This window comes from Ornithorhynchus anatinus, chromosome 18 (assembly GCF_004115215.2).
Source record: "Ornithorhynchus anatinus isolate Pmale09 chromosome 18, mOrnAna1.pri.v4, whole genome shotgun sequence".
NCBI classification, from domain to species: Eukaryota; Metazoa; Chordata; class Mammalia; order Monotremata; family Ornithorhynchidae; genus Ornithorhynchus; species Ornithorhynchus anatinus.
This window is the reverse complement of record NC_041745.1, coordinates 8,617,306-8,638,743: the sequence shown is the minus strand read 5'-3', so window position 1 is coordinate 8,638,743 and position 21,438 is coordinate 8,617,306. Positions and strand designations below refer to the sequence as shown.

Below are 21,438 nucleotides of genomic sequence, written 5' to 3'. Positions count from 1 at the left end.
CATTTTACCAGGTTTCCTGCCATTGCTTAATCAAGAAAAAGAAACATCTGACACCCCCTAAGAGGGGTTTAAATTCTTCCTCATTTGCTGTGGAATATGCCCTTAATATGCCCTTATCTTACTTTCCTTATTAGACATTTCCTGTTCTCTCTCCCCTTGCCCCCCAATAAATGTAGCTATACAAAAAGCCTTGAGTTCTACTTTTTTTACAAAAGGTATTGTTCAAAGACTTTCCAAATGATATGCAGGGATAAAAAGTAGTAAAGTGGTAAAGGAAAATCTATTTTGTTAGGCTCAATCCACCTTCTCCTTTACAATATTAAAGTACTTTAAAATAATATTCCACAATGGAATAATGTATCTATATGAACTTTAAACTCTATCTGCTGATTTAAAAAAAAAACCCACAACTTTAACACACCTAATTTCCCCAACTTCTAAATTTTGCATATTTAATTTGACAATTCATATCTGAATACTGGTACACCGCATGCATGAGAATGGCTTCACTTGCAAGGCTCATCCAAGTTAAGGAAACAAAAGGAGCAAACTTAACTCTGCGGTTTAGGATTGATATGTTTCTATTATAAATAGGCACGATGATATTTCCTTCAGCGGACCAATGGGAAACCTATAGCTAAGCATACACCACTCCTGTTCTATTTCCTGTTCTATGCAACCTTTTCAGCACAATCATTCAGTTTTTTAAAAAAATCAAATTAAGTGAAACATTCATGCTCAAATAAAAAAAGTGTTCCCCTAGAGTCTGCGAACAAGAACGTATTGTATTAAAATCCCGTGAAAGCTTTATTATATTTTATCTGGAAATTTTTAAAAACTAGAGTAGCTTAGTTCAATTTTGGAGAATTAAACTCACTCAGGTAAATATTAGCTGTAAAATAATCTGAAATAGGAAGGATTAATTAGCACACATGGGGTTTCAAAATAAGATAAATCACTTTTCAACTGCCCCCGACATATCCAAGTAATAAAGCAATCTTGAAAATCATAGAATATGCTTAAAAAACTTTCATCATTATTTCTGTCCAACACATCTAGTAAAACTTATCTAAATGCCTAAATTAAACTTCTATTTCATGAACGACCAGCCAAATACCAATATCTGTTCAGATGATTTAGTAGACTGCAAGCTCGTTACGGGCAGGAACACTTGTGCTAATTCTGTTGTACTGTACCCTCCCAAGTGCTTAGAACAGTGCTCTGCACATAGTGCACGCTCAATAAATATGATTGATTGATTGATTGACAGACACCTTAGATGGCATGAAACTATCTGGGTGCACTTACTCTAAAGAAAAAAAAAGGTTTTACAGAGCATTTTGTGTCGATGCAAAAAATCTTTTCACAGAAAGTTTTAATCAATTCCTTCCCCTCTAAACTCTAAATCCCACCCTAAAAATCATCTCCTTGCTTATATAAAACTTGCAAAACTAAATAAACAGTAACACACAGCTGTATTTTTGTTATTACCTCGTTTCATTCCAGGGCATTATTTTATATTCTAGCTCTACCCATTTTATAATCCCTCCCCATGCTTTTGTGTCCTCTGTTTCAATGTAGTTATTAGGAATCTGCAAACAATTTTACAATTCTAACATGCACCAGATGATATTCATTAGAAGGGCAATGGCATTTTTCACTTACCCATTCTGAATAAAGCAGTATTTCCTGGTGACAGAACGCTGCAGCTTCTGTTAGCTAAAAAAAACAAAACAAAACAAAAAACCACCCTCTTCCCAGCTAGATAAACCGGATTATAAAAAAGCCTTTGTTTCACTCTGCAAGGAACGCTCTCTCGACGGTGCTTCTCCAAAGTCAGAAGCTCTCAGCATTTCATTCCTGAGACAAAACAAAGAGGGAGAAAAAGGAATAAGTCCACACAAGTTCCTGGCCAAGACTTTTTTAAACTGCATTCTTCTAAGTTTAATCAGTAAACACTCTTAAAGTGACAGTTACCAGCTCATAGGGATCTGTCATTAATCCAAGTTGACCACTGACCATTGGCCAATCCCCAAGGGGGATCGCTGTGTTATCACATGTTGCTGAATCACTCGATGTTGGGACCTGAGTGTAAGTCCACAGAGGAGCAGAGTGAAGCTTCTGTTAGCTCCAGTGTGGGCAGTTCTTATAGAGAACCGCCAGTTAGCCCCTGACCAATCACAACCCGCACCTAGTACCTAAGTCACATGATAGGGCAGTCCCTATTACATGCAAGGAGATTTCTGAATTACTGGGGTTACACAAAGGACACTCATTCAGGAAAAAAAAGAAAAAAAAGGCAGTAAGCTCAAATTGAAAACACCCAGGCTGAGAGAGTTTAGTGCCTCGAACCCTCGCCTCACACAGACAGAGATATACAGAACTCACCAGGATCTAAATAAGAGGAATGTCTGGCACATATTAAATTAATGCCAAGGTTAAGACTGGGTTTGCAAATCCACTACAGATATAAACCTAACCCCCCCACCCGCCATCCATCATTCTACTTTATGTTCTAAAGATAGTGACACGTACAAGCCAAGGAGTTTCTGAAACATTGTGGGGGAAATATACCCCACTTTGCAGACGATAGTAAAAGTTGGTCATTCTTGAATAAGCATTTCCAAACGAGTGCCTGGATAAATCACGCAGAAATTTCTACAGCGCTTGGGGTTGTATCGAATCAAAACTTAAAATGATTTCTGAACTTTACCGAGACCAAAAAAAAATAAATCAAGTTTTAAATCTTCCCTTGTAAAAAATCGATACAGCACTTAGTTTGCGGTGAGACCGATTCAGTCTTCAAATATTTTAAAGATGTGTTCAAGAAAAACAAACACACATAACCATCCATCCTACCCTCCGAGAAGACAGCCCTCCACCTGCCCCCTCCAAGGTACTTACAAACATTCCTCTTTGAATGTGTCACTCTCTCTGCCTTGTCAATGTCAATGAGTTTATCCACTGGAAATCAAAATGGGCTCCCGCTTCATCCTCCACTTAGAAAAAATCTACTCTGCACATCCCAAGATTGGAATAGCTGCTTTTAGAAAGCCTGGAACACTACTGCAGCTGCCAATCCCAATTTATGGTAGGAAGTGTATGTCAGACAAACCATGCAAGATGACTCAAGCTGCCTCACCCCCACCTCCACTCCCCTACTCCCTAGAACAAGAGTGCTTTTTAAGTAATTGGGGCGGGGGGAGCCCATGTACATGCGACTCCATTTCCCTAGGCTTTTAACAGTTCTGCGAATATCATTCAATATCATTCAACTGATGGCACTGCTCTAGATAGCAGGGTGGAATCTGATCAGAAAGCAGTGTAGTTGGTTTCCTAGAATGTGGATATATTCAAAAGAAAGTCTCAGTGTTACAGAACAGAAAATGTTATATGACAGATCATATATTTACTTTAAAGATGGCAAAACTGAGTGTGAAGGGATAAAGATCTTTTTTATAACAAATTTCTAGTTCACAGGCTAAGGTTTGCTTTATGTAACCTAGCTAGTAACGGCAAACACTATATAGCGGTAATGGAAGGATACTATGGAACATTAAAACAGCATTTCTTGCCAGATACCGAAAGAACAGGAGATGTCCCCTGCCAAACTGGACTGGAATGATCCAATGGGGTGGAAGCCCAGACAGGCCAGAAAACACAAGAGGCAAAAACACACAGTGCCTGGCACACAGTAAGTGCTTAACAAAATACCATAAAAAAACCCAAAATAACCCCATCCACTCACGACTCTATAGAGGCTCCAATGTGGCCTTCCCCTGCCTTCACCCCAGAACCGCAAGGGGTAAACAGAGATGAACTTGGGGCTAGAAAAATGGGCTTTATTTTAGAAGACTGTAAACTCCTTGATATTCTCCCCACCCCCAACATGACAGCACTTATGTACATATCTTTAAGGTACATATATGTTATTTATTCATATTAATGTCTGTCTCTTCTTCCAGACTCTAAGCTAATTATGGATCTAGCGTGCTCAGTGGAAAGAGCATGGGCTTTGGAGTCAGGGCTCATGAGTTCGAATCCCAGCTCTGCCACTTGTCGGCTGTGTGACTGTGGGCAAGTCACTTAACTTCTCTGTGCCTCAGTTCCCTTATCTGTAAAATGGGGATTAAGATTGTGAGCCCCCCGTGGGACAACCTGATTCCCCTATGTCTACCCCAGCGCTTAGAACAGTGCTCGGCACATAGTAAGCGCTTAACAAATACCAACATTATTTAGGGGAAGCAGCTTGGCGCAGTGGAAAGAGCACGGGCTTTGGAGTCAGGGCTCATGAGTTCGAATCCCCGCTCTGCCACTTGTCAGCTGTGTGACTGTGGGCAAGTCACTTCACTTCTCTGTGCCTCAGTTCCCTCATCTGTAAAATGGGGATGAAGACTGTGAGCCCCACGTGGGACAACCTGATTCCCCTGTGTTAGAGAAGCAGCGTGGTGCAGTGGAAAGAGCACGGGCTTTGGAGTCAGGGCTCATGAGTTCGAATCCCAGCTCGGCCACTTGTCAGCTGTGTGACTGTGGGCAAGTCACTTAACTTCTCTGTGCCTCAGTTCCCTCATCTGTAAAATGGGGATTAAGACTGTGAGCCCCACGTGGGACAACCTGATTCCCCTGTGTTTACCCCAGCGCTTAGAACAGTGCTCTGCACATAGTAAGCGCTTAACAAATACCAACATTAATTCTGTTCTATCTGTTCTCTTCCAAACACTTAGTACAGTGTTCTGCACATAGTAAGTCCTCAATAAATACAACTGATTGATGGCAGGGTTAGGGTCTTTCACTTCTGTTGTGCTCTTCCAGGAGCTCAATAAGTACCACTGAGAGATTATGACAAGTTTAGATGCTGGCCACACCTAATCACTTCCAGAGGATTCTTTTACTTCCTGAATGCAATCCCTCTAGGGATGAAAGATTCTGTGCTACTCTTCCTAATTTTCATAACATGCTAGGCATCTTGTTCCTTTTTTTTTTTCCTCCTTAATCAAGAATACCTGGTGAACCAGCTTCTTTCTGACACAAACTGTTGGTGATAATGAAGTCCCCAAGGTAGCATGGACTAAATGGCTGTTAAAGGGTTTTGGAAATACCCCAATGGCACCAAAGAGTTAATGCAGCCTGGTTTCCAACTGTTTAATTTACTCTCAAGGATAACCTGACAATGATCATTTTTCTGCATCTGTGTTTAAATATTTAGGTTCAGGGCAAACATGACAAGGCTTCCTCCCCCCTACCTCTAGTAAGTAGTGACAAAGTAAAGATTACAATTCAAATATTGTCACTTTCTCTTTGCATATACACACACACACACACACAAAATATGTATATGGATGAATAGCTATATAAAGTGTGTCTGGGTTCAGCGTACCTCATACCACAAACGTAAGAAACTGTTCAAATTCCAACATTCTTATTTTAACCATTTGGAGATCATTCCATAGTCAATTAGATATTAAATGTTAAGCATATTCCCACAGGGAGCAAATAATCTAAAGTGCAAAGTCTTGCAAATCTTTATTGGCCTAAAATAACTTATACACACACACACTTGCAAAATATAACCACGTAGATTTTATACTAAAAGCATCCACGAAAAATACGTTGGCTAGATATTGCAGGATATTTTAACATGGGAAGAAGTCTATAAAAAGTTTTTGGGCATTGCACTACACTATAATTGCCCTTTATATTAACTTGCATTAGGATGATTCAGACCTGTGTAATCCAAAATTGACATTTCTGAATGAGGAAAAATACTACAATTCCATATGTTCTATTACTTGTGCTTTTTTATGCATGATGACAAATTACAAAAGCATTCCATCATTTTATTTCTGTCATATGAGTGACTTGTTGATTATGCCAGATAAGAAAATAAAATTCCTGAAACCACAAACCTTCAGTTTCTCCCTCCAATCTCTCCAGTTGCCAGTAATCTTACTATATGGATCTCACAGGAACCAAGCCATAGGAGAAGCTGGAGAAACTTTTGATAACTACTACTTCCACAGGCACAAGAACAGTGAGAGAGGGGCTGTGCAAGTCACTTAGGGCCTTGTTAAAAGTTAATTTTTATGACCTTTGAGGACTCTATATTTTTTACTCCAATTTCCCTTTGTCCTTTTAATAAGCGAGAAGAAAGCTTTTCGTTACACAGAGTTAGATTCTAGGTTCATGGACCTTTAAGTGTGAGGTTCTAGGAGGTTTGTGCCTAGGCCTCCCAATCAATGCTATTTATCGAGTGCTTTTTGGAGAGCACTGTAATAAGGGCTTGGGAGAATTCAATGGAATTGGTAAACATGACCCCTGTCCTCAAGAAGCTTACAGTCTAACAGGGACAGACATGAAAATAAATTACAGGAAGGGGAAGCAATTGGGTATAAGGTTATATACATAAAACTGCTGTAATGAAAGAGCTAGGCCCTGTCAGCAGATCCCCAGGGGAAAGATGGCATGGGTCAAAGGTACTACGCCTCTCTGCAGTCCATGAGGTCAGCAGAATTGGTTCTACATGAGAATCGTTAATGTGGCTATGTGCCCTTACCAGGGGTAGTTCATTCTTTCTCCAAAACCCACTCGTAGGATCCCACTGATGGTTTCGAGTCACAATCCTCTAAGAGGAAAATAGCATCCACCAGGTCTCCCAGAGTGCACCTGACTTCCCTTTTCATCCCTACCTTTCCCCTGATGGCCAAAATAAAGAAAAAAGAAAGAGAAAAGGAGAAGTTTAAGATTTCTCCAGCTATGAAATATATGAGGTCTCTCTGATCGGGTCCCTTTGGGCAGCTCTGACAGAACAAGCTGGAGCTTCCAGCCAGCAAGAAAATATCTGAAGAATGACTAAAATGGCAGTCTCCGGACAGATGACATCTCATCTGATTGGCTGGGGTTTGGGCTTTGGGGATTGTTTTGGTAAGGTTTGGTGGTGAGTGGGTAAAGAAAGAAATGTTCTCTTGGAAGGCATACACTCCTGTACAACTGCACAGCTGGCATAATGTGACTATCAATCTTGCTCCAAAGGGGTGGGGGGTGCCGATGTGTGCTTCGATTCACCACTCCGTAGCAGTGCACCAGTAAGTAATGCAATAAAAAGGCCTCAGAGGCGAATTGTGGAGGGGTAGGTCACCATTACCAGAGTTCACGGGGGTGGCATCCAGGGAATGCTTAAGCCTGTTTTATCCGGCACTGGTGGAGAGCCCAGGAGTTTTCAACCACTACTTTTACTGCCCACCCATGGACCTGGGTCAAAACGAGCCGGATCGCGAGCCAAAACTATTCATCCGCCCAAGATGAAAAACCATAAAGTATAGCCATTGACCAAATTCTTTCATTTACCAGCTCAGTGAGAGCAGTCGACTGCTCTTAGAAATAAAATCAGAAGGTACAGCTATCAACTAAATTCTTAAGTTTACATATATTATATTATCAGCTCATTCACTATCCTCTCATGAATAGGGTATGTTTCCTGAACCCCAGAACCCAGGGGCTAGCTCTTTCAAGCCTCAGAAACTTCTGCTTCTCTTCACATACCCACAAAGCCCCACAAAAGGATTCTCCCTTAAACACAAAATAACATACCCTATGGAGTCAACTAACACTTTAAAAAAAATTATAATAATTTGTTAAGCACTTACTCTGTGCCATGCATTATACTGTACTAAGTGCTAGGGTAGATACAAGCTAATCAGATTGAACGCTACCCATGTCCCACAAGGGGCTCACAGTTTTAATCCCCATTTTATAGATGAGGTAACAGGAACAGAGAAGTAGCTTGGCCAAAGTCACCCAGACAGGTGGCGGAGTTAGGATTAGAACTCAGGTCCTCTGACTCCCAGGCTCTTTCCACTAAGCCGCTTCAGACTGGTTACATATTTATTCGGTAATAGAGGGTGCTTTAGATTTGCTACATCTGAAAAGAAACTTCCACACAATTATGCATTTTACAGCTTTCCATGTCTCTTAACCTACAAATGCTTCCTGAAGTCATGTTATAGAGTCCTTGTGACTCAAAATGCGTTCAGACCTGAGCAGAACATTTCCCTCCAAAAAGCGTTTCTTATTCATTTTCACTGATTTAACGAAGAACACACTGACTCAGTTTTTAGTCGGCAATGACAGACAAGTATACAGTGGGTGGGGGTGGATATGGGGTGGGGCTGGGTGGGTGAAAGGGAGGGGAGGGGGCGATGGTTGGAAGCCAAGAACTGAATCATAGCCATGTGAGTAATTTCAAGGGGTTTTTTTTTTCCTAAGGGTATGAATCAAATTAAGTTTGTTTTGCTGTGGGTGAAGGAAGAGAGAATATAATAGCATGAATCAGAGCAATTATCAAATATGTGGCACACACTAAAAATTAATTACAATCACTGCCGTCTCTCAAATGTCTGCCAGAAGATGCAGAAACTTCGTGATTTTTTAAAAGTCTTAGTTGGAACTTTTCATATCCATCTCCTCTCTGTTATTATTTTTCATGTTCAATTTCAGAAAGACGAATTTGGGAGAGTCTGTGAGATTATCCTAAGTATAAGAAAGCCACTGTATGTAATCCATATTTACTAAGCACTTACTATGTGCAGAGTGTTGTACTAAGTGCTTGGGGGAGTAAAATACAACAGAAATAGCAGACACGTTCCCTGTTCTTAACAGGTTTACAGTCTACAGGGGGAAACAGAAATTAATATGAATAAAACATTAATATGAATGAAGGTAGTGATAGGTAGATCCTATTAGCCTGACAATCAAAACACTAAGTTCAGGTAAGTGTCAAAATATAGCTAAATCAGAGTACACATTTTGCCTTGAGGTCAGACAGACCCTACTACCCCAAAGGGTTTAATGAAGAACAAAAAGGAGAAAAAGCTGATTTTTTTCAACTTTATTTTATGTAGGGGGAATGTAGCCAAAGAAAAGGCTGGTCCACAATTCTGAATTCCTTTATATTTAAGCATCATCTCATGGCATCTGTTATTTATTTACATGATAAGACATCATTTTACTATTATCAGACCTTCTTAATTTACTTAAGAAAAAAAACAAAACTAACAACAAATCAATCATAAGACAGCCATTTTTGCATTACGCTAGCATCTGGAGCAAACACATTTTGTACCTTAATCTACCAGTATTTAAAAATTTAGAGCAAACTGAAAAGCTTCACTCACTGTCAAGGTTAGGATCCCACCACCAAGAGCATCATGTTCCAAATAAAGAACAGCTATACAGAGTGAGAGAGATACCTCTATAGCAGCACCCAATATGGGAGTTCTTAGTTCTGTAGTCAGTGAAGTGACTACAATGGATGTAAGTAAATACAATGTAAGTAAGTACAATGTAAATGAAAATGGGGATTAAGACTGTGAGCCCCTCTGGGACAATCTGATTACCTTATATCTACCCCAGTGCTTGGAACAGTGCTTGGCACATAGTAAGTGCTTAACAAATACCATAATAATAATAATCCTTTTCTGATCCCAACTAAATTGGTGTTTAAACATTCAAAGGATACCGCCCATCCACTCACACAAACAAACCACACATTACTCGACTCTTATCAACAAACACTTAACCATCATTTTAAGGGATTGGCATATAAAATTCACTTTTTTCCATCTTGGAAAATATTTTCTATAAACCTTGGTGAGGATTTATCATACTGCCAGGACACAGCTATACCCAGAAACAGCAATATCTTTTTTATTACTTCTACAGTTTAGCAGAGGTCATTTATATTTATAAACTGGCATCACTTGAATATCTAAAAAATGTTATGGTAATCCAAGGACCAGTGAGGAGAAGTGAAGGCTTTTCAATTGTCAATTTTAAATTTAGTTTCTATTTAAAAATAGTTCACATTTAGTAATAGTCCCTTACTTGGAAATTTTAATGAGGGATAAGTAGTTACCCCCACAAGTATGTGCTCTTGAAGTAAAACTGAAGTTAAAAAAAAATGGTACTTAGTACAGTCCTCTGCACACAATAAGCAATTAATACCAATGACTGATAAAAATAGGTCCACATCTATTCTACTCATACCAATCCACAGGTTGTAACACTTCAGACTGTGAGCCTGTTGTTGGGCAGGGACAGTGACTATCTGTTGCCAAATTGTACATTCCAAGTACTTAGTACAGTGCACTGCACACAGTAAGTGCTCAATAAATGTTAGTGAATGAATAAGAGAGAGACTCAGCAAACACAGAAACACTCACAGAGGAGTGTGTCAAAAAGACTCAAGTCAATAGGGTCGGTCAGTCAGTCCGCCCATCATATTTATCATCTGATGTAGTGGGTTCCCTGGTGCATAAAAACCTCAGGACTTCCATTTGACCCCAAGACCCTGCAACGGGGGGAGAGAGAAAGTTATGCTATTCAAATTGCTACACTTACACGCCAATGCTCACTTGTTCTGGAAACCACTTTAGATTACTTACCGGGGACAGCACGATCTAGTGGATATTACCGGACTCTTCCAAGCACTAAGTAGAATGCTTTGCACATAGTAAGCACTCAAATACCATTAAATGATTGACCATTTTGCCTGGAAATGAAAGGTCTGTGGATGGCAAACGACTGCAGCGTAATGCCAATGTTATTCCACACAGCACCAGCCGCGCATTCCAGTAAGCATTTATAATCAAGGAAGCCTTGATGGTCTCCTGATCCTGTGCACCATGTAAGACTCACTAGGTGGTTCTTCTGGGGCCCACTTATGGCATAAGAGCCCCAACACTTCTGGCTGTCTCACCCCCACAACCCCAACCAACTGCAGCAAGGTTGAATAATTGCACTAATCTTAAGGAGTGAAAGTTTCTAAGAGGAAAGGAACTATAGAAATCCAACCTATTATTGTTATTATTATTAAACAACCCTGGTATTGTGACCTAATTTTCCATGAGACTTCCCTCCTCTTCACTATATATGGGGCTCAACCATGTTCCTTCAGATGCTACGTGAGGTGATTTGACTATTAATATAGTATTCACCTCCTCCGCCCTGTCCCATTCCACTTCTTCCCTTTTGTGTTCAGAGATTGGATTAATTCCAGAGAATGCTCTGAACAAGGAAAACGATTCAACATTGGATTCCAGCTCCTTATTATCACTACCTATCCACCTCGCTTTAAATCAACACGGGCAATGAACGTGGTGAGAGACACATTGTAGTAACTGCTAACACATTGTGGGCATTCCGTAAATGTTCATCACAAAAACAACTTGGGGCTTCAATGAACAGAGGAGAGATGGTGCTTGCGATTTGAAGGAGGGAAGTTAAAATGCACCCCTGCATCCCCCAATGACACCCACATTTTCTAGAGGACAGAGATGAAAGTGGGCTGGTGATGAGAGGATTAGGAATTTCCACCCTGTCCCGCTGAGTCGAGGAAGGTAGGTTTGAGTTCAAAGGAATTTCTTAATCCCACAGAAGCTCAGCAGACAAAATTGCCGCTTATTTCATCGTCTTTTTTCTAGTGCTCCGGAAAGGTCCGTATTAGCCAGCGTTGGAGGGAAATGGCTGTGCCGTGTTTATTTTCTAATAATTCTTCCAATTTTATAAACTCCATAAACATAGTTCCTGAAATCCCCCAGTCAGCAAGCTGTTGGCGTCACTGGCTACAAAGAGGCAAGCGCCTACATTCTCAAAACCAAAATGTGGCAATCCTACTTAAAGAACTAAGGAACTATTAGTTTGCTCCTGATGTGTATAAGGCCTTCTTTCAACTCCCAACAAAACAGCTCCGTATATCCACCGCAAAGTGCGTATTTCATAAATTTATTTTTCAACGATGCCCCAAAACGTAACCAAAAGTCACTTGGCCGTATTTTTCACAAATCTGCCTTTCTTCTTTCACTTCACAATGGAAAAGATGGCACAATGGTGAGGGAGTTTGAGAAAGATTAGGAAATTGCTGATATCTCTTTCTGCAGACACAGTCAAGGGTGGTTGGGGGGTGGGGGCGCGGAGATGACATTTCAGGATTAAAAACTAAGCATTTTAACAGGTAACTCAAGAAAATGACAAATTGAGATTTACTAGTTAGTTTAAACTGAAGTATCTGTGTTCCAGGAAAGAGGAGATAGCAAATTTATGTTGTTTTTCTTCTATCCTGCCCTGAGAGAGTTCCCTCCCTTCTCCAAAGCACAGCTCTAACTACCACTATATTATGCGTCTGTGTTTAAAGTTTTCACTTCAGATGTGGGTCAGTGTTTGTTTCCTACTGTGATCTTTTGCCACTCTGGGATCTAGACAGCACACTAACCCCATTCCAAATTCCCAAAACAAGTAATTATAGTCACACAGAGACTTTGCTTTTATTTATGCCACCCAGAGTGATTCTGTGGCTATACATTGAAATAGTTGGCAAACACAAAACCTCAACTATGCAACAGCACAGAGTAATAAAGATGTTTCTGTTTTGTTTACATACACTACTACCACATGATCCACTTTGCAGGAGTATCAATAACAAATATTGCCAATTGCTTGAGGAAATGCAGTAAATCAGATTTATGAAACTAAGCCAAATATTTCATTACTCAAATTTTGGAATTTCAAAACACCTAGACAGCTGCCTGGTTCACAGATGTCTAGAGTGGGCAAGAAATTGTCAAAGTTTCTACCATAGGCTAGTGTCTCACAAAGAAAATCTAAGCAACAATAAAAAGGAAAAGTCTTTCTGCTTTAATGACTGACTAATGCAATCTTTTATTCTTTGCCTTAAGAAAGCCACTAATCTATCAGTAAGTAATCAGATTTCTGTAATTGTGCCACTTTGAATTTGGATCCAGTCAGAGAGACGGGGGGGGGAGGGGTATGGGGGGGGGGGGTGTGTGTTGCTTCCCCTCCCTCAGGCTCCCAAATATTAAAAAAAAAAAGCCCTATTTCCTGGGAAAGACCTATTCACCAGTAGCACCTTGGTCAGAAAGTAGGCTGAGTTGAGACATGCTAATTAAGTTAAAGAACCTACCTGACAGGTGAGGGGATAGCAAAGTGTAAGAGATCCACGGATACTGCATCCATCCCCAAAACAATAAGTTCCATGAATGACTGAAGACACTATATATGGCTGTGTGTGTTTTCCCTTCACTTTTTGGTAAGAGAATTCGGGAATGTTCTTCCAACAACATGTGTCTATCCCATCTGTCAGGATGGAATGTGGTGCAGTACGGAAAGAACCGGTCTTTTGCATGCACGGGGTGTTGGTCAATCAATCACTCAATGGTATGTATTGATAACAATTTATGCAAGGAACTGTACTAAGTGTTTGGGAGAGTACAAAAGGTTACATAGACCTAACCCCTTGTCAAGCTATGAGTATAAGACCAGCTTTCAATAATAACAATAATAATTGTGACATTTGTTGAGAGCTTACTACATACCAGACACTGTACTAAGCACCGGTGTGGGTAAAAGCAAATTGGGTTAGAGACAGTCCCTGTCCCAACTGGAGCTCACAGTCTCAACCCTCATTTTGTAGATGAGGTAACCGAGGCACAGAGAAGTGACTTGCCCAAGGTCACACAGCAGACAAGTGGCAGAGCTGGGATTAGGACCCATGGCATTCTAACTTCCAAGCCCTTGCTCTATCGACTACGCCATGCTGCTAAACATAATATGGCATTTCAACTCAGAATTTCCCAAGAGCTCAATCCCTACATTAAAGGAGAAGGGACAGTAATTTTTTTTCCCAACTAGGGAAGAGTTATGAGACTTGCCAACTTTGTTGCTGTACTTATGTGCATAATTTATTTTAATGTCTGCCCCCACATCCCCCCACCAGACTGTATGCTCCTTGTGGGCAGGGAACATGTCTATCAACTTGGTTGCATTGTACTCTCTCAAGCATTCAGATCAATGCGCTGCACAAAGCAAATGCTCAATAAGTACCATTGGTAGATCACAGAATGCTTGAGGATTCTACCCCATTGGCTTTGGAGCTGTTTCTCCAAGTTAGCATACTATCCTAATTTTTGGAACCCGACACCCAAACCAAAGCCCAAAGATATAAGTTAAAAGGACACAAAATCGTAATTTTGAAAATGCACTGGGAGGCGGTCGGATTTAGAATCAGAAAATATCCCAAGCATCCATCAAGATTAATAGAATTTATTGAGCATCAATTAACTTGTGATGATTCCTGACCTAAGGGTTATAATCTAGTGTGGAAGCGAAGCTTCTATAAACCACAGGGATGTTAGCACCATATTAGATGCTACCCCAAAATTAAATGAAACGGAGAACTGTTGCTTTAAATTCTAGGCAGACCACCAAAATGCAACATAGAGGAAAGCATTTTCTCTAAACCTAAAGATATTGAAACACCCAAGTGTTTATTTTCAAATTCTGCTGTTTCACTTTTGATTATTTCCTTTGCTACTCGTCTGAAAACACTGGATGAAAAGAGGAAGGAACCAAGATCATTATAAAAAAAAAAAAGAGGGGGTGGGGAGGAATAGCCAGGGAAGGAAAAACAGATGGATCAAGATGAAGGGAAATGGAGCATAAGGCGATAATGGGAAAGAGGGAAAATTCAGAATAGGAGGAGCTGTGAAATCGGGAAGTATTGACACTTTCAATCATCAATTCTGTTTTGTGTGGGGACTGGCAAAGGTATCAGATCCTCTCTCCTCAGACTGCCTCTGCTTCCGCCCTGATAAGCAGGTGGGCTTTCTTTTAAGACAAAACAGGGAGGGAGAGAAGGAACCAAGCTTTCCTCCCCTCTTCCACCTGGCTCTTAATAGCTTAGATCATTCTATTGATCCTTCCTTTCCTCCATAGACCCTTGCTACTAGTGCTCTCCCAAGACATTCCGCAGAAAGGGGAAGGGCTTGTGAGCACTCCCTCCCTCCTCTTCCCCACTCAAGGAACAGGAACCTTAAGTCACACCTGGGTGTTTTTTCCCTGCGCTTAGTAGAGTGCTCTGTACTCAGTAGTAAGCGCTTAATAAATACCATTACAACTACTACTGGGAGCAACGCAGCAAAAGGAACCAGATGTGATCAGTCCATTACACAACTGCCTCCATTCCAATTGCTACTTAATTTCTCCAATCTATTCCAGCCCAAACAGTTCCTCGACTGGTACCAGAAATTCACAACCCCACTATTTTGGGAGCAGCTCCTTGAACTTAGAATGAGTGAGGTTTTACTGTCCTTAGAATTCACTCAGGAGAGACAAAGAAATCACTTAGTACACTCTTGAAGATGCTTTACAGCTTTCTTGTAAATTATCTTTAAATGCTGGAGACTAGAGATGTACCTCTCTTGCAACACTTAAGTCTTGGATAATGACAGTTACAAGATCTCAACCACCAGCTCTGACAGGCAGGAATAAGACAGGAGTATTCATACAAGCAGGCTGAAATGTCAATTGGCTTTTGTTTCATGTCTGTGTTCAGCTGTAGAAGGGAGAGGAGCTCTAGTCTCTCCAAATGGCCAACACTTTTCCACCAGGACTCTTTTTCAAACCAGTTCACCAAACCTAACAGCAAAAGCAGGCCTAGAGAATTAAGGTTGTTGTACCATGGAGGCCCGGAACTGGTACTGTGGCCTAGTTCAATCTAGCTTCATTGCTGCATATTTCTAGGTGCCTTGACAGCCAAGAGATGGGGCTCACACACGTCACTAACCCCAGTGCTTAGAACAGTGCCTGGCATATAGTAAGTGCTTAACAAATACCATAAAAAAAGTTGGTAATCATTATATGTGGTCAAAAAAAAAGGGAGACAAGAATTTCCGATAGATGCAAGGGTCAAGCACGGTTTATCTGCAAGACCAAGAGAATTTCATGTTTGAAAACAGGTTTATGTACAATTACAAATATTTCTAGACCTGCTTGTGCAAGCTCCCCTTTTCACCTTGTTATGGCATGAGCAAATGGAAATCCCTAATGGCTAAACAATTAAAATCTCCCATTACATAACCCAGAACCCAAGTTACTCTTGCTCTCTGTATCATAGTGACACCGAGGCTTTCTTCTGAGTTCATGTTATCAATATTTTGAATTACTTTTGGAATGCATCAACTAAACTGCAAGGGATAGAATAATGATGCAAATGATACTTATTAGGTGTTTCCTGTCTATTGAGCCTATAGAGCTGGGGTAGATTCAAGATGATCAAATGAGATAGCTTCTGTCCCACAGAGGGCTCATAATCTAAGGAGTAGGTAGACCAGATGGTAAACACCAAGGTGGCTACTAGGCCAACCACCTTCCAGGTCACAATGCACGATGAGGTACTGCCATTATGCGGTGATCTCTTCGACCATAAGTGGGTCTTGCTTGTTAAAATCTCATCATGTCCTTTACAGGGTTCTAAACCAAATAATGGCATTTAGAGTGCTTACTTTTTGCAGAGCACTGGGCTAAGCACTTAGAAGTGGGTAGACATGAAGAAGTTTACATCAATAAGCTCAGTACACACTAATACAATTACTATTATCCTATGCTTAGCACATTGCTTTGGCATTTAGTAAGCTTTACATAAACAGTATGATTAGCATTTTAACATTTTAAAACAGTCATGACCTGAAATTTAATAGAACAGGCTAAAGGCTCATTAGGTATACGGATGGTGTCTTGTGCTCAGTGAAGGAAATACTGTATTGAAGAAATTGAAGAAATAAAAGAGAAATAATTATTGAAGAAATAAAATTAATACAATATCAGTTTATATTATAAGGCCCATAAATTGTGATAAGGGAGTATTGTAGGTAAATTGCATTCCAATTCCAGTGCTCTATTCTTTTGTGGAATTAATAGATGATAATTACCTATGAAATTTTATTGCTATGATGACAATTTGTACTCTGCTAGAAAATGTTCATAGTGACAGACACTATTAAAGGCTGAAAGGCCACAGTTCTGCAAGTACAGGAAGGGTTATGGTTCAGAGATGGTGACCAGTTGTCTACCTCCTTAGAGGTGTAAAATGGAGCATTCAAGATTTAGGTTAGCTACAGGAAAGAAATGCCTGACAGTGAACTGTAAAACCCTGGGACAGATAGCTGGAGTGGAGATGGGAGTCGGGGGGGGGGGGGGGGGGGGGGGCATAGACTCTCCTTCTCTGGAGGTCTCGAAGAACAAGAGTCCCATGTGTCTGGGATAGATTAGGCATGGTCTTGTCTAAAAACGCAGAAAGGTGGACAAGATAGTCTTTCCTTTTTTGTGGTATTTGTTAAGTGCTTACTATGTGACAAGCACTCTTTTAGGCTCTGTGGTAGATACAAGATAACCAGGATGGACACAGTCCCTGCCCCACCCACAGAGGGTTTATGGTCTCAATTGGGTGAAAGAGAATTTAATCCCCATTTTATAGATGAGGAACCTGAGGTACAGATAAATTAAGTGATTTGACCAAGGTCACCAAGCAGGCACATGGAGGAGTCAGGATTAGAAGCCATGTCTTCTGACTCCCAGGCTCATGGTTTTTCCACTAAGCCACACTGCTTCTATTAAGGATGCTTCTGCCCCCATGTTTCTGAGATTCACAGCAGAGGACGCTGCTGTATACATCCTTTGTCCAAAATCCTTTAAGCAATAAACGGTGCAAAAAATACTATATTTTAAGACAAAGATTGAAAAGTTCCAAGACCTTAAACACTTTGATACTCACCCCAGTGCCACAGCACTTTTATACATATCCTTATACTCTATTTCCCCTCTCTATAATTAATGCCTGTCTCCCATGGTGGAGCAGAAGCTCCTCGTGGGCAGGAATCTCATCTAGTAACCCTGCTGTATTGTACTTTCCCCAGTGCTTAGTACAGTGCCCTGAACATAGAAAGCTCTCGATAACTAAGACTGATTGACCTCTGTTGCCCATTTTCCTATTTACTCCTTTTTTGTTTACTATTTTGTCTTGTTCTCATGACTCTGTAACCCTCTCTCCAATGAAAATGGTATTTTTCCCATTTCATTTTTTAATTATCAGAAAGCAGTCCACAAGTCCAGAGTGTCTTCTCAAACCAAAATATTAAATGGGATAAAGGAAACTTTATTTGACACCTTGGCATATCCTTCCTATTCATGTTTATTTTTGCCTGAATGACCAGAGAAAAATCTCAAAAAATACTAATGAGGCATTTATTAAACACATAAACCCCAAACTGCTAATATGCAGATGTTTATAAATATAAATACATACATTAATGAGTTTTGAGCCAAAGTGCTCAATAAATACCAATAACTTATTGAAATCACTAAGATTCTTTTCCTTATAATAAAAGCATGCTCTCAATCACTTATTAGGGCATTAGAAAAATGTTTTGCACCATTCTTCTGGCTCTTGTTTGTTGGGGGAAAGGATGATGTGTCTGTTATAGGTTTGTAAAACCATTTTTTTGAGGAGAAATTTTAAATTGAGGTTTAGAAACTTCTTGAATTGTTCCAAAGCCAATTATACTTGTGGAAAAAAAACCCCACAAAACAAATCACGAAGAAAATTACATTTAACACCTACTATAAAACTTCAGAATTTGATCAAATCTCATTTACGTACAATTGAGCAGAAAATAATGGATAAAGCATCAGTCTTCCGTACCTCTGTTAATGTAGATTAAGTGCTTTTCAAATACAATAAACCCACTTATTAAAAGCACAATTATATCCCCCTTAAATTCAAATCTGCCGTGCAATCGTGGACATCATAAGCTTGCCAACCCCCCAAGCTCTAGTTTACCATATTCACAGAGGAAAAGTACAAGAAATAGATGCCGAAACAAGGTGAAAGATGAAATCTTAAAATTATTTTGCCAACGTTATTTCCACACAGCAACCATTCATTAGGCTCGGGTTGGTAGGACATTATTTTTTGGAATATACCCCCACCTCCTGAAACACACACACACACACTTTTTTTATACCAACAACCTTAACGATCTGCTCATGATTAACTTGATTTTTGCACTGAAGTAAGATGATTCTAGCAGCAACCGACATAAGTCTCAGAACAACGTGGGATGTTTCTTTAAAAGGTGTCAGAGGAAAAGCAGATGAATTGCTGCAATCTCCACCCACTGTCCTTTAAGAACAGCTGCCTACGCTCCCCACCCACTCAGCATCCTGCAATCCGCCCTTCTTTACAAACCCACGGCATTAGGCGATGGAAACTCAGGATGTACAACCACAGTGACCCCGGAGAAGTCTCTCACCAGCCCTACCACGGAGCATTTTTGTGTGACCTCCATCCACTTGGTCATACTTCCCCCCTTATATCCTGTGAGTGGGTTGGCTGATGGAGTCAGTACTTCCCTCAGTCCTACCAGACTATGGCAGCCGCCCTTATCCTGGAAATTACAAACCCCGTTCTTTTAAACATTCCATTCTCCTCCAACACCGACAGGGTTTCCTGCTCCCCTCCCGTCCTGAACAACAGGTCCTTTAATACAATCCTTCTCCCTGGTAACACCTTTAACCATTTAGCTATTTAGTCAAGTATTTATAACTCCAGTCTTGCGCCTTATAAAAACCGTGTTCAATGCTTCCTTAGAAACCTTTCCATCTATGTTCACTCACACATGACCCTCGAAAGCCTACAGCATTTCGAGTTTAAGATTCCCCTGTGGGGGAAATTTGCACATCTTCGTTAAATAATTATTCCTCCATCTCCTCCTGTTTCAATCACCTCCTGTCCCTGGGCAATAGTTCTTTATTTTGGCTAAAACTTGAACCAGAATCTACAAATAGCTGTTTTATTAATTAAGACTATAGTCACACGAATGTGACAGAAAATACATTCTCTGGGAGGTGAAGAGAATCACTTTTGCACTGTAAGACAATGGAAATATTTCACGTACTCTTAAAGAACAGCCTTTACACAAAATTGGAGCACAATCCCGGTTTAGTAGGAGAAGAAATACATGAAGTCTTGGGACAATTTGGGGGTAGGGGATTTAAGATGACAACTGGTATATTGATTTGTACTTAAATGTAGATGGCCATAAACATTTGTTTCATGTTTCATTCAGACAGAAATAGATTATTGAGAATGATCAGTTAATTAATAAAATTGGGATGCTTTAAACCATTTGGTGAACATCTCATTTCTGACTGAAGAAAGAAGATATACCATTTTTCACCCTCCACATTAACTTGGAGAATTCCAAAATGTGCTCACCAATCTGGGTATAAAAAGAAAAGGAAGAGCTTAGCTGAATCCCAAGAGAAATTAATTTTCTCTCTAAAATCAATGCTCAGTGAGAAATGAAGATGGAGTGGCAGGAAAATAGGACATGCTGACAAGCAAGCAAAAAGCACACATTTCAGAAATTCTTAACAACACTTTGTGCCGTTTTCATTCCAAATCCCACATGTTAATAGATATTTTTAAAGTTGATTCAAGATGTTTGAATTTTAGTTTCTTTCCTCATATTCCAACAGGAAAAAAAAATGATGCTTCCAATTTGGGACTTGATTAAACAGTCCCAATTAGTTAGCATCGCTCTTTCCAGGTGAGGAAGGAGGATACAAATTTGGGCATTTTGGGAGGTTTAAGTCTTTCCGGGTGTTGATTTAAACTGTTCTGGTGAATTAGTTGTTCCTAAGAGTAAAAGAGTCAGTGTACCCCCCAAAGGGCTCAAATTACTCTCTGAGAGTAAATTACTCCCAAGCAGAAAGGACTCAGTTCATCTTCCCAGAATTTATGGCGTGACGCAGTCCAACAGAGTCCAACTCTCCCAGTAAGTAAAGCACTTTATTGTGACATGGTAAAACGGCAAGGGACAGGATTGAATCACCAGGATTATGCTTTAGCTGTTAAACCTAATCCCCAAATTACCCCACTGGTAGGAATAGAAAGTAAAGTATTTCTAACACCCCACAAAAAGTCCTCACCTTTCTGCGTCCTCTACGCACTTGGATCTGAGACCTTTGGGCATTTGCTACTCGCCCTGCTCTCAACCCCACAGAATTTCTGTACATACCTTTAAATTATGTATATTATAAATTCATTAATATTAATGTGTGTCTCCACCTCTAGACTGTAAGCTCATTGTGGGCACGGAACATGCCTGCCAACTCTGTTGAACTGTACTCTCTCAACTGCTTAGTTCAGTCCTCTACACATAGTAAGCACTCAAATACCATTAATGATAAATGATTTACAAGGGATAAGAAGCTTCCTGCCTTCCTGATCCATTTCCCCTCTCCAGCACTGTCCCCAAGTAAATATCCAGAGGATAAACTTTCAGTTTAGCTAAGAAGAGACTTCAAGCAAATGCTCAAAATGAAGCAGTTACATTGGCTGTCCTCCTGGAATAAACTGAAGTGACTCGGAGGGCACTCAAACAGGGAGGGGTCTACCCAGAAAGAACCAAAATCACCAGTACTAGCTCACTGTCAAAGGTGCTTCCCCAAATTTATTTGGATGAAATCCACCAGAGAGCATGGGACTCCTACAAGCAAATTATCAATCAATGGTATTTACTAAGCAAT

General features: G+C 40.2%; 1 long non-coding RNA gene across 4 annotated transcripts in view; it reads right to left on the bottom strand.

The window, feature by feature from the left end:
- Positions 1-21,438, bottom strand: part of LOC103170215 — a 180,155-nt gene that overhangs the window by 119,191 nt on the left and 39,526 nt on the right. For all 4 annotated transcript variants that reach the window (XR_003766095.2, XR_003766096.2, XR_003766097.2 and 1 more), the window contains exon 5: positions 1,666-1,860. This is a non-coding gene — a long non-coding RNA (uncharacterized LOC103170215). The remainder of the gene's footprint in view (positions 1-1,665; positions 1,861-21,438) is intronic.